The sequence below is a fragment of the Mchenga conophoros genome, linkage group LG22 (assembly GCF_057382185.1).
Source record: "Mchenga conophoros isolate Kocher_MC1m ecotype Shallow Benthic linkage group LG22, M_conophoros_male_GT1.1, whole genome shotgun sequence".
Lineage (NCBI taxonomy): Eukaryota > Metazoa > Chordata > Actinopteri > Cichliformes > Cichlidae > Mchenga > Mchenga conophoros.
Genome location: NC_140546.1, coordinates 38,747,020 through 38,760,389, shown reverse-complemented (window position 1 = coordinate 38,760,389; position 13,370 = coordinate 38,747,020). Strand labels below are relative to the sequence as shown.

At 40.7% G+C, this 13,370-nt stretch overlaps 1 long non-coding RNA gene across 1 annotated transcript; it reads left to right on the top strand.

Moving 5' to 3' along the window:
* Window positions 1–12,310: 12,310 nt before the first annotated feature.
* Window positions 12,311–13,108, top strand: LOC146549928 (uncharacterized). Its single transcript, XR_014890481.1, has 2 exons — window positions 12,311–12,449; window positions 13,047–13,108. It is a non-coding gene; the product is annotated as an uncharacterized LOC146549928 (long non-coding RNA).
* The last annotated feature ends 262 nt before the right edge of the window (window positions 13,109–13,370 follow it).

The following is a 13,370-nucleotide window of genomic DNA, read 5'->3' as shown; positions in this document are numbered from 1 at the left end:
TACCGTGACTGAACCTGATTTTTTCAAGTTGATCAGGGACTGGACAGTTAACCCTTTTGTAACAACCCTTATTGGGATATAGCACCGCCAGGGGGTGTTGTCCTACTATTGTAGTAGTTGAGGAGACTCCTCGTGCGTGTGAGTGCAGCGGAGGCCATTACATGCTGCTTATGTGTCTGCTACTCCAAAGAAATGGACATGGTGGACCAGCATGTCTATTAGACGTTTTGCTGTGATATCAGGTTGAAAACTCGGTTGGACGTCGGCTGTGAAGATGATGCTTCTGTAATGTTGAGATCCAGGCTCTTGGGAGGTCAGTCTATAACTCATAGTGTTCCACTTTCTGTTTTTATATGCCAGTATGCTTTCACTGACAAGATCTTTAACACCACTGGTTGAAATGCAAGCCCACACCATGACAGAGCCTCCATTGTGTTTTACAGATGACTGTAGACACTCACTGTTATCCGGTCTTTAAGTGATGATGTGATGAATCCTGCTTCTGGGTGTGACAAAGAGGAGGAGCAATTGCAATGCTCTCCATTTGTCCCATATGTGTTTACCTTTTTTTTTGCACATTGTACACATTATTCTGTTTCTATGTATTTGCTATGATTTGCTATTTGTCAAGTAACTGTCATGGTCCTGGGTCGAGCGACCCAGTATTTGAGTTTCATGTATCTTTTGTATTCATTTGCACCTAGCTTAGTTCACGTAGTTAATTTCTAGATTGCAGTTTAGTTTTGTTCCTTAGTTGTTTATGTCATCTCCCCCTGTACTAAGTCTCCCTGGTTCATGAGTCATATCTGCGTGGTTATGTTTAGTTCTTGTCATGTCTAATCTCCATGTTTCCTGTTTTACTTTGAAAGTCTGTATTCATTGTCAGTGTATTCAGTTTCACTTCTCCTGTCCTGTCGTTAGGTTCATGTGTGTCAGCTGCGTTCCCATGTGTGGCCACTTCCCCTGATCATCCCTCATGTGTATTTACTCTCCGTGTTTCATACAGTCTGTGTCGCGTCGTCTGTGTTCCCACCCTCCATGTTGTCACAGCCAGTCTTAGTATTTATAGTTATGGTTTCCTGTGTCTTCATAGTTTTTCCTAGTTTTACTTTCCCAGTTTAGTCATAGTTTAGTTTGTCACTGCGTTCTGCCTTGTCTGCACTCCTTGTCACCAGCCACAGTAAAAGCTTGCTTTCAGATAAGTTTGCTCCAGCCTACTCTCGTGTGTTCGCACCTGGGTCCACCACACACTCCACCGCACGGTCTGCCTCCTCAGATCGTGACAGTAACATTGCTTCACTCACTATCTCGGGTTTGTTTGTGTAAGCGTTCTGGTGCCGGCAAATCAAACATTCTGCAAATTAAGACAAATACTAAGTTATGCTTCTTTATATTTTATTATGTTACAGATTAAGTCATTTGTTCATACTTACTTTGTTTGTCTTTTCAGTCATCATAAGGGTCAGGTGTGGGGAAACGCCCGCCTGGCATTTCCTCATTTTAAAGTCCTGATGATGTCACATATGACATCAGCAGGTCAAACCAAGTGGAGGGGTTTCTTTTTCCAGAGAGATGCTTCCTTTTGTTTGTGTTAAGGTTTAAAGGGATTTGTTGAATGTTTTCCCTTTCGTTAATACTGCCATTTAGTTGTGTAAATGTGCGTGCTAGAAGTGTGTAGAGGTTTTGTGTTTTAGATAATCTGTGTAGAGTTTTAGATCCCTCAGTTGAGTGAGTGGTACTGGCTGGGCAATTGGAGGGAAATTGATGGCCCTATTTAAAGCCAGTCTCTACCAGATGCAGGAGAGAGGAGAGGTGAGCTGTGTCACCAGATCCATGCTATGTTAATAGAGTTTATTTGGGGGGAAGTTTTGTTAAGTTACATTAAATTAAGTTCACTGTAAATAAATTGCTCATCTTGGAAACCTGAAATGTCTGCCATTTAGTTGGTGGTAGGGAAGCATAGTCTGCTTCCCTACCACCTTCCTTGACGTTCGAGTCTGACTACTTCACACTGGGTACAAACTACTATGCGTTTATCAAGGCTGTTGTGGTTTTAACATATTTTAATGCTCTATTTAACCTGTACAAGCCCCTAAAAAAGGCAGTGATCAATGCCAGCCTCCCTCGGTTTTTATTGCTGCTATTCATTTTAAAGCTCAGTTTTTAAAGCCTTACAATGTAACTACAGCCCAGCCCATGCAGCAGTATATTAATGACTAACCTCGCATTGTGTATAGATTATCTCAGTAGTTCTCCTGACTGAAGTGTGGTCCGTTTACAGCATCCTGCCATGCGATTGCATTTGTCCCTAACCATCAGCAACCCTCACGTTTTATCGAGTGGAAAGCAGTTAGCGTTCATCCTCCAGCTTCACCGTGCTAATGTGTTTATATTATGTGTTTATACCTGTGTAGCTGGCCACCATGTAGCACATCATAATGTACCAGCTAGCCAAGCTTCACTAACCCTACACTGCTGTTTTGTTTCCTGTCTTCACTTATGTCAGACGTAAAAACCCTCAGTCACAATATGGTATATTATGTGTGGGTGGAAACCAGCTAGCTAACTTTCTGCTAACTTCTAACTCCGTTAAATTTCATAAATCCTTTTTTCATAGATGCCTGGATGTTAAACTTAATTGTTACACCTGGTAGAGCAGCCACACTGATCGTTTTATTAAATTTAGACATTTTTTAACTCTCAGTGATGCCACAGTGTGCGTTTGACTTTGGGACCTGAAGCAGCATTTGGACCTGGAAATGGCTGACTTGAAGACCGGACACCTCTCTCCTGACCTCCTCTGTACAGACTGATGATGATTTGAACCAAAAATGCTGAAATTTGGGTTCATCAGTCCATCACACACAGTTTTTTTTCTGTAATTTCCAGACCTCAGCCTTTTCTCCTTGTTTCCCTTGAAGTACTACTAGAATGAAAATGAAGAGAAAAGCAGCCAATGTCCACAGAACAGCTTTGAAAGGCATTCAGAAAGCCTGGGGAACTATTCCTCGAGACCCTTTTAAAAATGATGAGAAAGTCCAACTCCTCGGAAGCAAACTATAAAGAGTAATTTAAGACAGAACAGTATTACCCTTTTTATAGTAGAAAACTATATATATATTTTTTTTTTATTGTTTTCCAACATGTAAGTTAAAAGATAAATGCCATCTTATTTTAGATGATGCACCACCCCCCCCCCCCTACACACACACACACACACACACACACACACACACACACACACACACACACACACACTCTTCCAAAAACAAAGGGGTAAAAAGCAAATGGGTAAAAAAAAAAAAAAAAAGATAAAAAAGAAATATGATAATAAGTATCGTCTTCAGTTTAACTGAATAAGAAGTAGCTATCTTTGAGGATATAAACCAATTTCTTTCTTGGATTTCTCTTCTTTCTATGCAATAATACAATTCAAAAATCAAATAATAAAAACAAAATAAAAATAAAATCTAGGGGTTTTTTTGGGGTTTTTTTTTTTACTTGAAATGCCAAGTTCAAATATCTTCAGCAGTGCTTCAGTCTCACTCTCAGTCAGTGCATTTCTGTCAGTGCTATGCCCAGAGCTTCATCGCAATAACATTGTTTTTGAGAATCTCTGAGAGTCCGTCTTTCATCTGGCCGTCTAGCCGTCTGGTGTCTACAGAAGCAATCCTTTTAAAAGCCTCTATAAGAACTACAGTACACACAGCCAATGTAGCAGAGATGATTAAACGCTGTCTGCCTGCCTGGGTTTGTGTGTTAATGTGTGTGTCCATGTTCCCCTTGTATCCCTCATCCTGAACATTAAACCCTTCCTCCTCACTCCTGCTTCTTACCCATTCTTTGTCCTTTCATTTTCTCCACTGCGTGTAATAATATGAGCAATGTCAGATCCACCGAGAAATGCTTACCATTTGCAAAGTGATGAAGAGAAAGACAATGAGTGGGAGCAGAATAACGGGAGCGATGGTGAAAATAAACCAGGCTTTGGGCAACGTTAGGGGCGCTCAGTGTCATCAAAAGTGACGGAACAACAGCGACATTGTGGATATTTAATCATGGCCGGAGATGCAATATGCAAGTATTCAAATCCACGCAGGCGTTCATGCACGTCCACATTTCCACTGTTAACTTTTCTTCTGCGCACTTCAAAAAGTGTTGATTTACCATAAATTATATTTCTGTGTATTCACCAGCAACCTCAAAAATATGACATACAGAGAGAGAGGGGGGGAAGTCAGGGTTGGAAGGAAAACTCCAGGCACATTTTGAAACATTTTGATTTGCATTTTTACACAGTGTCAGCAGTATTCCATCTCCCTCTAATCAAAATATGTCAAACTTAACTCGTCTTAATGCTCCGCTGTGGTGCGGAGAGCCTGTGTTTGTATTCTTCCTGCTGGAAAATAGCAACAAAAAAAAATCAAGCCTTTGTCGCCCTAAAAATAACGCCTGGCTGCGGAGAATTCACCGTCGGTAATGCACATTCCCACCCCACACTTCGCCCTCCGTCTCGAGCACCAGGAAAAGAACCTGGAAACAAAATTCAATATAGTTGCTGGTGCTGGCGTCAAATCAGAGCAGGAGGTAATGCTGGCGATACATCATCATTACAGAATCTCTAGGGAAAAAAAAATAGTTCAAATAATGAAACTTCTTTTTTGCACTTTGCACAGGAACCTTATTATAAATCACACCTAACTCATCATCGGATCGTTCATTTCTCTCCACACTCTAATTCTCAGCTCCTCCCCGTGAGAGTGAGGGGAAGAGTAATATATATGGAATCCTGTAGATGTCAAAGGTGTTGTTTTGACAGTGCGAGGGGGAACAAGAGCGAACGGGGCGGTGAGTGGGGGTACGGTGGATGCTGAGTGACGTGGAATGATAAATGCATGGCAGAGGTGGAAATGACTTCCACCTGATTTGATATGGAACACTCTGCCTGTCCCTCTTAATCTCACAGAGCCGGTAACATATTCATTGGTACTGTCAGACACACTGCGTTATAGGCTAAAGGTGGGGCGTGTTGCCACCTGCTCTTATCTGTATAAACCCACATGCAACTTTTGGCATCTCAATACAGCAAATGCAAACTGCAATATAGATCTTAGTGCAGGTGAATTTACCTTGTGTATAACCTGATATGTAAGTATTTTTTTAACTAAAAAGTTTTTTTTTATGTTTTTTTATTTAAGTAGACATTAAAGAGTATTAAAGCTGAGCCGCTCAGCTATCTATAAAGATAGCTGTTCTCGTCAGAGAATCTGTATTTTTATACTTGTGTCTGTATCGCTCCCTGTGTCTATGTTTCTCTGAGACACACACATGCGTGCTCAAATTCCCTGCCTCTGCATCGAGTAAGCTGCTGCCAGTGATATAGAGAGGCTGCAGAGGCCCCAGCTGACCCGGGCTCCGCTGCACTATGAATCTTTTATCACATCACCTCTGCAACAGTTGCTCTCTTCACTCGGCCCTCCCTGCCTTCTCTGCCTCTCTGCTTCCTCTTCATCATCAAACCGCAGAAACACCCATACAAACAGGTTGCACACTTTTTAGAGAGCATTTTAAATAAATCATTACCATAGTAATCATCGGCCGTTTGTGTCATTTCCAGTAGATCGCTGCCCTCCATCAGCCTCGCGAGCACCTTCGTGTTACCTTGTTTTTGCCCGATTTATGATAGAATCTTAATATGAAAATTCATTTTTGTAAAAGGCTTCTTTTTTTCCCCCCAGAAGACGGTAGCCAGTGGCGGTCCTAGCCTGTTTGACCTGCCATTATCCAATGACACATTTGCTTACCTGTATCTTTTGCTCGTTTCTCCTCCTCTTCTTTTCTCATTTTTATAAACTGAGCACCTGATGGCTTTGAACTTTTCTTGTCCATCTTCCATCCATCCATCCATCCATCCATCTTCATCCGCTTTATCCGAGGCCGGGTCGCGGGGGCAGCAGCCTAAGCAAAGAGGCCCAGACCTCCCTCTCCCCAGCCACCTCCTCCAGCTTATCCGGGGGAATACCAATGCATTCCCAGGCCAGCCAAGAGATATAATCTCTCCAGCGTCTCCTGGGTCTGCCCCGGGGCCTCCTCCAGGTGGGACATGCCTGGAACACCTCACCCAGGAGGCGCCCAGTGGGCATCCTTGTCAGATGCCCGAACCACCTCAGCTGGCTCCTTTCGATGTGGAGCAGCAGCTGCTCTACTCTGAGCCCCTCCCGGATGGCTGAACTTCTCACCCTATCTCTAAGGGAGAGGCCCTTACTCCCAGCAAATGGGCGATAGAAAACCGATCGGTGCGTATGCCATTGCCATATGCCATGCGCTGGCTGACATGCAGCATGAGTACGAGCATTTTTTTCTTTTTGCCGATGCTCGTGATGCCGCCCCCCACCACAATGCCGCCCCGGGCAACCGCCCGTGTCGCCCGTATCTAAAACCGCTACAGACGGTAGCTAGCAAGCTGCAGACGCAGGACTTCCTTTCATATTGTGAATGTAATTAGCTTGTGAAAGTGTCAATGCTGGTGGTGCAAAGTGTGTGGAAAAGGTGCACAAAATGTAAGCACAAATTAAAAGTATAGAAATGATAGAAATCATTTGGTTTACTGTTTTGGTCTTTAAAATGTGTAAAATCTGTTCTTAGTGTGTACCCAGTGTCTGCGTCTGTTCAGTCATTTCCTGTTTTATTTTGTCAGTCGCTTTCTTTGTGAGGTTCTGCTGGTTTTACTTCCTGTCTTTGTCTATTTCCCTCCAATAAGACTGCCTGCCTTGGCCTCACTAGTTACACCTACTGTTTGCTTCTTGTTGATATATAAACCTGTGCTCTCCTTGTTAGATGTCAGTCTAGTGGTTTACCAACTGCTAATCTGACCAGTTTGCCTCCCCCCCATTCTTTTTTCTAATGAGTCATCGCACAATTCATACCTTTCTTTAGGTTTTTTTCCGTATCATTCGGCTTTAATTTTGTTTGTCAGTCTTGGGTTTTTTTATTTGATCAACTTTTATTAGCATCAGCACATAGATTCCTTACTGTATACACTAAAATGACTACAGATACTACAATTCAGTACTTCAGTTGTGCTAAACATGTAGCCCCCTATTTTGCAAGCATTGAATCTAGCTTTGGTGTCTTTTGTTCTTAAGTCTAATTTTACAATATTAAGTAGATATAGGCAGATAAATCCAAACACTGATCGTATCTATCGTTGGTATCGGTCTATCAATACCAATCAATCAATGAATCAATGCCAGTATTGGTACTGGATCGATTCTAGTGCGATAGGATTGATCCTTTTTTCTAAGTTCAACATGTAGCCCATTTAATTGAGTTAATTTTTGGGAAAATGAAAACACATCACAAATATACACTAAAAAAATGTCTGAAGCTTTGTGGTATTGACTGGCATGTCTATTTTATTTATAGCCTATAGCACATTATAACAACACAAGTTAAGCCAAAGTTCTTTAGAGACAGGCACATTTATATTCCAGGTTTACAAAATAGCCCAGTTTCAAAATACATGAAAAGCTCAAAGGTGTATTTTGTTGTGTTAACTAATTACTGTGGAAAGAAAAAAATCACAGTAATTTAGTGTTCATTAAAATGTGTTCAGAATCTGCAAATTGATGGTGATTCATTTCAGAAGTCATGACATGCTGCTCTGCCCTACATAAGCTGCCTTTATACGTTTAAAATATTGCTATCTGTATTGGTATCAACAAATACGGGCCCTTTATTTACTTAGTATTAGCTGATGCCAAAGTTTGCAGTATTACACAGCACTAGTATTTAGTTTGTATTTGTTACAGAACCTTAAATTCACAGGAGTAAAGACCCAGGGATGTTTTTGAGCTGCAGCTTTTTCAGTTCCTGTATTAATGCCTTTAATTCAAACTTTGATTTAACAGCAAGTGACAACCTCGAGAGCTGAAAAATGAAACAGGAATAGAAAAGCCAAAAACAAGTTCTCCTACAAGCCACTTGAGGCTTGTTCCAAGAGAAAGTCAAACCCTATAAACTCCACTGTTCCCACTCAGAGGTTTAAGTCATCGGTGACAGTCCCAACCCTAAACCTGATTCTAACTCCAGGTGATCCGAATATGTAATTTTGTGTGTTTTACACTTGTTCTCCCGAGTCCTGGTTGTCAGGGAACAAAGACAATAATCACTGTAAGTGATACACTTAAAAAAACTGTTCCCATTTTGCCTTTCTTCAAAATATCGGTGTTAGGGTTAGGGTTAAAACTCCAGAATACCCAACTTTAGAGCAAAACAACAGCCTCGTAAAAAAAAAAAAAAAAAAATTCTGGTCTTTTATTGCCAATTTATCCCTTAAAAAATGTACAAGGGGTAAATATTTTTGTCTCACCCTTTTAGACTGTATTAAGGCTCTAAGTTATGCATTAATAGGGGTGTGGTACTTTGAATGGCTGCCAGCAAAGGCAGGCTTAGCACCTTGCAGTTTGCTTAGTGTCACCTCAACTAACTCACGTCATTAAATTGGACCTCTCGACCACATTCATGGTGTTTGTGGATTTTCGGGCATTTTTAATGCAATTATCTGTCATGCAAATGCTAGCTGTGTGTTTAACTTTAAATGCCCATCAACGTAGTGTGTATTCCAGTTCTTTCAGAGTCACTGTCATGCTGAAAAATGAAGTACAACATCTCAGAAACCAAGATATACTATTGCTTAAAACCACTTTTAAAAAATATCAAGAAAGTCTGGCTATTGGAAGCAAAAATATAAAGAAATGAGTGTGGTTCTGGACCTTTGCACAGAACTGTAATACTTTAATACTGGCCAATAAGTTACTGTAGCACTCTGGTCACTTCTGGTTCCAAAAAACTCAAAATGTAGACAGCCACAGGCCTCAAACCAACAGGTGGCGTCACAGTGTAAATCTTTTTAATACAACTTCTTTCCCTAACAGCAGTATCTCTGCAAAGTTGGAGCTGTTATGAGCATTGAACAAGTTCTGTTATGGGGGGGGGGACTTAATGATGACATTTTTCATGAGCACAGACTTTAATAAAACACATCTGCTTGAAACATCTATTAATGAATGGCTTGAAGGTATCATATATCAATGCAGAATATAAAATACACACATCCCTTAATGATTTCATTTTTATTCACTTAGTCTTGTAGCTGAAATAGGCATGTCGATCACATTTTGAATTACAGAGTAAAAAATTGCAGCTGTGAATTCACATACTGTGCACTGCATGCAATAACTGTTGGGCAAAACATCAAACCCCAACAATAGCTGCCTGTTATGAGCATTTTATGCTGCTTGGGCCAAGGTTTATCAAAAAAAGAAAAAAATAGGCACTGCTTTAAAGACGAAAAGGATGGCATTTCTCCTCTGTTTTCCTCCAGTGTTAGATGGTAGGAGGAGGAAGAGGAGGGACTGAGAACTAACACTAGGGAAAATGACAAGCAGGATAAAGAGTCACCCTGAGCCCACGCACAACTATGTAAACACTCAAACACCACCAACACATCTTACAAGACGCATTCAAATTCAAATGCCTATCTTCTTAACCTCCACTCATTCTTGACTCTGCTGTCACTCCATCCCGTGGCAGTCCGGAGAGAAGGTGTGGTGTTCAATTATCCCTCTCTTTACAGGACAAGTGTGGCGACCTTGGCCACCCCGGCTTAACTTTAAATGAATAACAGAGACGACTTTTATGTGAAATGTGAAACAGTACGGCACATGACAGGCAATTACTCTTGGCGATGTAAGTCTGTCAAGAGGTCACTCCTGCCGCCATTGTTGCTGCGCGCGGCTCCACCCGTTTGCTTGACTTTTGATAGACATTTCTTTAGAGTTCAGGCCGAGCGTTGCTGGCAGTTTGTGGGTGTGTCTGGACAGAAACTCGATATGTGGCCAGTCCAAGTAAGAATGAACTTGGAGATAAAGATGGAGGGAGGAGAGAACGTGAGGGAGGTCGAGGGAGTGAGACAACAGCTTTAGAAGTGGCAAAGAGGGAGAGATAGACCTAAAAAAAACATGACCCCCAAAGACTTGAATAGCCTTTGTTGTGGGGTTTTAGTGAAATAAAGCTGTAATTTATGCATGCCAGAGTCTTTACATGCATAACATATTATTCACAGTTAGCCACATCTAAGTCCTCGGAGACATCTCGGACTGCGTGATGAAATCTTGAGTGACAGCGAAACACCAACGGCTGATTACAAAAGCGCTGTGTCATTTTGGGAGAAACAGAAGACCCTGCAGTTTAAAAATATAAACACAAGCAGGCGTATTATGAAATCACGTACTGTCCTTTTTTTTTTAAGTCAGCGTAACTGCATCCCATTTCCCTATTGGGCATCAGATTGCTGCTCATTGCTTCCATAAAGAGCAGAGAGAATTTGCAAAAACGGGAGGAGCTCTTTTCCCATGGGCCCCAATTAAAACTTCCTTTGGCAAAGTGGCAGTTTTTTATCCCTCGCTTTCCCAATGTTTTTTTTTCTTTCTTTCTTTTTTTGTCGCATTTCCGAACAAACTGCGGGAAAGAAGCTGTAAAATCAGGCTTTTAGAAACTGAGAGCCAAAGTGAGAGGGGAGATAGGCTATAAGACGGAAAGAGCAAGAAAGCTATTAGACACGCATTAGTCAGAAATTATTGAATAATTTCAAATGTTAAAACTCCATATCTGGTATTCAGAGGCATTATTATACAGTTTGCTTGAACCTTAGGGAATGAGTGGACTGCTTATGTAGAACAAGAACGGCAACTAGTGACTGGAGTGCAGTTTATAATGCCAAGAAGGGTTTTTCAAGTCAAACTACAATACAATTATGTGTTCCAGAGGCTGTGTGAAGCAAAAGGAAGTTTGCACATTGACAGTTTGTCATATTTCAAATGCCGTGAAGGATTTGGATCCAGTTGCTGTGAGCTGTTCCTGACAGATAGCACATGCCCAGATGTTCGTATTCATAGCGAGATGATCCAGCTCAGGCAGAAAATTTTAGCTGATTGATTCTGTGCCGGTAAACGCAGCGATGGTCTATATTTGGGCACGCATACCGATGCCTGTACGTCTCACACAATTAAACTTCAAATACAGTGAAATCTTAAATTTAAAAAAAGTCCCTCCGTGTTTCTGTTGCTTTGATAAAACGCAGTAAGCTTTGCAATGATTAGTCATGCTCGTGGGGTCCGGATGGCTAGATGGTTTTTTTTGTTTTTGTTTTGTTTTTTTTACTTCGCTATCTCAGTAAGCCAACAGCTCAGCTTGCTGTTCCTCAGAACACAAAGTGTTACTGAGCACAAAGCACACAACCACACAAAACCCACAGCTTTCATTGACTGATGGAAATTAACAATATGATTCAATATCTTTGAAAAAAAGAATAGAGAATTCAAAGATAGTGGAATTGGTTCATGAGGTATTTTTGATTAAAAATACCCACTGATTGTTTCCTGTCTATTATTTTTCCATCCCATTTCATTTTTTCACATCATTTGCAGCAGTTTGAAAGGCCTCGAAAAACATCTCCCTTCTGACTAATCGGGTTTTATGTATATGGCTAGAGACTGGCCACATACATAGTACGCCAAAGTGAAGGAGTAAAGAACTCGCAGTTGTCCGCTTGCCATGAAGGGGCATTTAAATTCCTCTCTGCACCTTCAGACTGAAGATATGAAAGATCATACCCATGTTTCATCATCTGAGAAGGGGTCACCTTCAACAAAGAAGCGAAAACCCGAAGGAAAGAGGCAACGCCACCAGCATGTTAATAAAATGTTGTGCTCTTTCCGCTCACCTCAAACCTCCTAAACTGAAGTCAGCAGTCTAACACACAAACATGTGCATAAATACTTATTTACTCATGATATTGGTGCAGTTGGAACTAACAGCAAGCCAGTTATTCAACAACAGCTAGGTTTAAGCTAACATCGTATCAGCTAACATTGGGCTCAGTATCATAAAAATGCACTTTCCCTCTGATAAACAGATTGATAACATTCTCGCATTAAACAAGAGTTCAGTCCAACTGTGTTAGGCTCACTTCAAAGAAAATTTCACTAACGCCAGTGAACAGCGGCTAACCAGAAGCTAACAGCGGCAAAAACAGCCGTGCTTCCACAGCAAATTCAAAAGTGTTAAATTTTTTGGTGTTAATAGTCTCCTTGCAAAAGTAGAGTTAATTTTACTCTAAGCAGAGTCACATTCTTTTAATGTAACTCTGAGGTGTAAAATGATAGTAGTTAAAATCGAGTGTTAAAAATGAGTGTTTCTCTGTCAAATCTGGAGGTGTTACAATGGAAACATTAACTCCTGACCTCTTAACTCTGAACTCCTACAGGGGCTATGACACCAACAGAGTAAATTCACAGACTCCGCCCCCAGCACGGCTCCAATCGAAGCTGAAGTGAAGCCGTTTCAGAACATTTTGCTCTACATATTTGAGTTGTTTGCCATGCTTGGTAAGTCATTTTTTCAAAGATTGTTTCAATTATTATTATGAGCTTTTACTTCTGTGGCTCTTTGGAGTTGAGACAAAGCTGTGTGAAAGGCATTAGCCACGTTGCTCGGTGATAGCATAATATTCTGTTTTAGCTAGCTGAAAGGTATTGTTTGCGGGCAAATACCACAGCCTTGAAAAAAGCTTGCATGTGAATTTTCAGTCAAACGTTTGGTCAAATACACCTAAAACAATGTCTAGAATGTGAAATGTTGGTATAATGGTGCTACTTGAAGCCTGAAAACGATCGCCCATAAAAAAAAAACAAAAAAAAAAACGAGCAAACAGCAGTAGCAGACGTCCTGACTCGATTCTACGGTAGCATTTAGATCCCTCCAGAGTTTTGTGCACACGGTTTAGGTAAAAATGAAAAAGGTTGAGGTTTTACATTTAGTTCAGTATTACCTGTTGCCTGTGTCCTTGTCTTTTGGGAAAATACTTTACACAAGTAATGGCTCAAAGAGGATTCCTTTTTTTTTTTTTACTGTGCTGCAATTGTTTACTGGATTATTTGTGCCGTTAATTAGTGTCAACTAATTTTTATTCAATCTCCGCACAGGATATGCTTGTGAAGATGGAATATGGGGGAGAGCAGAAGTGCGTTGAAGTTCCACAAAGTGATGAATGAAGGACATGCATATTGTATTGAAGAAATAAGTGATGAGAATGCTGTTATTTGCATTTACCATGTCAGACCTTTTGATAAACAAAATTCTAATGAAAGTGAGAACATGTACACTGTTACATCTTTCAGAAAATGTTTTGAAATTGTGGTGCACAGTTCAGAATAAATGTTTTTCAAAAACCATTGCATCTTTTTAGTAAATGTTTATTTCCAAAAGAAATTTCTAGAAGTTCAGAACAGTAAAATTCCCGCTTTTTA